At 46.3% G+C, this 3,695-nt stretch overlaps 1 non-coding gene across 1 annotated transcript; it reads left to right on the top strand.

The window, feature by feature from the left end:
• Positions 1-335: 335 nt before the first annotated feature.
• On the top strand, positions 336-410 carry Trnas-cga (transfer RNA serine (anticodon CGA)). The gene has a single exon. It is a non-coding gene; the product is annotated as a tRNA-Ser (tRNA).
• The last annotated feature ends 3,285 nt before the right edge of the window (positions 411-3,695 follow it).

Raw genomic sequence — 3,695 nt, 5'->3', positions numbered from 1 at the left:
CTCGACAGTAGAGCCTCAAAACTATTAAAGTGATGATTTGCAGACACGAAAAAGAAACAGGGGTCACTGCTTTAGGTGTGGTATTTTTGTGCAGCCCCCCTGTGGTAACAATGCACTCAACTGTGCTGCCATTTGCCTAAAGTGTTCCCGAGTCACGCTTCGATCGCAAAAGGTTATGAACAAAATGGGCTGCAGCGTGCGTCGCTAAAAAGATACGGATCCTTTCTTCCAGGAGTGCTAGTTCTGCAAGGTTTGCAGAAGAGCTTCTGTGAAGTTTGGAAGGTTGGAGACGAGATACTGGCGGAAATAAAGCTGTGAGGACGGGTCGTGAGTCGTGCTTGGGTAGCTCAGTTGGTAGAGCACTTGCCCCCGAAAGGCAAAGGTCCCGAGTTCGAGTCTCGGTCCGGCATACAGTTTTAATCTGCCAAGAAATTTCAACGGATTATCGTGCTTTAGCGGAGAAACACAACAGCTAATAGGAAATAAAGTGGATATACACTGATCAGCCAGAACATTATGACCACCTACCTAAAAGATGGTGTGTCCACCTTTGGCAGGATAAAGCCGGCGACGAGTTGTGGCATGGAAGCAACGAGACCTTGATAGGTCGCTGGAGAGAGCTGGCACCACATCTGCACACATCTCACCTAATTCCAGGGAGGGGGACCATGAGCTCTGACACCGAGTTCAATCACATTCAAATGTGTTCGATGGGTTTCAGATCTGGCGAGTTAAGGGGTCACCACTGTGTTCCTCTAACCACTCCATCACGCACGTGGCCTTGCGACTGGGGCATTAACTTGCTGAAAAATGCCACTGCCTGCCGGCCGCGGTGGTCTCGCGGTTCTAGGCGCGCAGTCCGGAACTGTGTGACTGCTACGGTCGCAGGTTCGAATCCTGCCTCGGGCATGGATGTGTGTGATGTCCTTAGGTTAGTTAGGTTTAAGTAGTTCTAAGTTCTAGGGGACTGATGACCACAGCAGTTGAGTCCCATAGTGCTCAGAGCCATTTGAACCATTTTTTGCCACTGCCTTCGTGAAACATGAACGTCATGAAGGAGTGTAAGTGGTCCACAACCAGTGTACGATACTCCTTGACGGTCATGGTCTCTTGTACAGGCTCCACCGGACCCATGGATGTCCATGTAAGAGTTCCCCACCTGAAGAAAGCAGATATTATCTTCATGAACAATGCCACATAATGAGACCACACATCTCGTCGAGTTTTGTAAATGAGCAAACATTTATAGTTCCCCACTACGCTGGGTAGCCTCAGTGAACTTCCGATGTTATCCACAAGGTCATTTATATATATTGTGAATAGCAACGGTCCTACGACACTCCCCTGTGGCACACCTCAAATCACTCTTACTTCGGAAGGCTTCTCTCCATTGACAATGACATGCTGCGTTTTGTTATCTAGCAACTCCATTGACAATGACTTGCTGCGTTCTGTTATCTAGGAACTCTTCAATCCAATCACACAATTGGTCTGACAGTCCATAGGCTCTTACTTCGTTCATTAAACGACTGTGGGGAACTGTATCAAACGCCTTGCGGAAGTCAAGAAACACGGCATCTACCTGTGAACCTGTGTCTATGGCCCTCTGAGTCTCGTGGATAAATAGCATGAGCTGGGTTTCACACGATCGTCTTTTTAGAAACCCATGGTGATTCATACAGAGTAGATTTCTAATCTCCAGAAAAGTCATTGTACTCGAACATAATACGTGTTCCAAAATTCCACAACTGATCGCCTTAGAGATATAGTTCTGCACATCTGTTCGACGTCCCTTCTTGAAAACAGGGATGACCTGTGCATGCATGTACCTATCTCGGTACGGGCTTTTGTTGAAGTTTCGAGAACATAACTTCACCGAGGAGTCAAGCAGTATATTGCTTCCTCCTATGTATATCTCGCGAAGAGACCTTGAGGATAAAATCAGAGAGATTAGGGCCCACACAGAGGCATACCGACAATCTTTCTTCCCACGAACAATACGAGACTGGAATAGAAGGGAGAACCGATAGAGGTACTCAAGGTACCCTCCGCCACACACCGTCGGGTGGCTTGCGGAGTATGGATGTAGATGTAGATAATGCTGCCGCCGCCTGCTTGTCTCCTTCCCGTAGTGCAGGAGTCAACGAACTGCTCCCCTGGAAGAAGACGTATTCGCGCCCTCCCATCGACATGATGAACAAGATATCGGAATTCTTCAGACCGTGCAACGCTCTGCTACTGTACTAGTCCAGTGCCGATGGTCACGTACCCATTTCAGCCGTCGTGTAACCACTGACACATGCATGGGTCATCGGCTGCGGCGGCCCATCGTTGTGTGTTCGGCGCACTGTACGTTCATTCACACTTGTACTCTGCCCAGCATTAAAGTCTGATGTTAGTTCCGCTACAGTTCGCCGACTGTCCTGTTTTACCAGTCAGCACGGCCCCTCATGTCGGACACCTGTAGTCAGGGATGGCAGCCAAACATCACGTCTTCTGGACGGGTTTCACCTTGTTTTCGCTACGTGCTCAACATACACCACAGCACTCCTTGAACACCCGACAAATCGTTTATTTTCCCAAATGCTCGTCCGAGCCTCCAGGCTATCAGAATATGCCCACGGTCGAACTCAAATAGATCGTTTTTGTATTTCGGCATAACTGTCTTCAAGGAGTGTGACTGAATGATATTTAAAACTACAAACGGTCGTCAAGCCATCGTCAGGCCATCGTATTTCTAAGATATCATCAGCAGAACACAGCACGACTGCGTCCTGTATTATAGTTTTGGGCTTGCTGCACGTTATAAGATTACGACATGTGAGGCATTGTTGATCGTTGCATCAGTATAGGACATACAGCAAGAGTATATAATATGTTTTCCTCTACACTGCATTTGGGTGTGAAATGACTGGTCAACCAGAAATTGTGATGATGTCTTGCGACCCGATTCTTCTACCTTTGCAGCAATATTTGAAAGAAGTGCGCTTGCAATTATTAAAGCAGTTTTCCAGGTCTGTGATTACATTTGAAAATGATGACTCAGTGCATCGAAACTTGTTATGTAACCTTTTAAAAATTTCATTGCTTTAGTGACTGTGGCTTGACGACCGTTTGTGTTGTCAAATGAACATATCAAATAGATCGCGCGGCTTCCCCATTCCACACACTGAACAGTTCGCTGACCGATACTACATGCTCCGTGCGTGTGTCCGAGAAGCAGTCATTCCTTTTGAGGTGACACTGCTATCTCCTGGACGCCTTTATGTCGATAGTAGGTCGATGGTCATAATTTCCTAGATGATCTGTGTATATCGAACATTTTCATTTTGGAGGAACTACGCTGGAACTAACCTAAATTAATTCGGCAAAATCAAGAAAATCTAACACTGGATGCCGGAGGTACACACTCAGCTTCTTAGAAATATGAGTACATTACCTTAAAAATATGAGTACATTACCTTAATTACAATTCTGTCAGAGACAGCAAAGCACTTGGAAGAGCAGTTGAACGGAATGGACAGTGTCTTGATAGGAGGGTATAAGATGAACATCAACAACAGCAAAACGAGGATAATGGAATGCAGTTGAATTAAGTCGGGTGATGCTGGGGGAATTAGATTAGGAAATGAGACGCTTAAAGTAGTAGAGGAGTTTAGCTATTTGGGGAGCAAAATAACTGATGATGGTCGAAG

This window comes from Schistocerca nitens, chromosome 7 (genome assembly GCF_023898315.1).
Source record: "Schistocerca nitens isolate TAMUIC-IGC-003100 chromosome 7, iqSchNite1.1, whole genome shotgun sequence".
Lineage (NCBI taxonomy): Eukaryota > Metazoa > Arthropoda > Insecta > Orthoptera > Acrididae > Schistocerca > Schistocerca nitens.
Note: the sequence above shows the minus strand (reverse complement) of the source record. Positions and strands in the feature narration are given on the sequence as shown.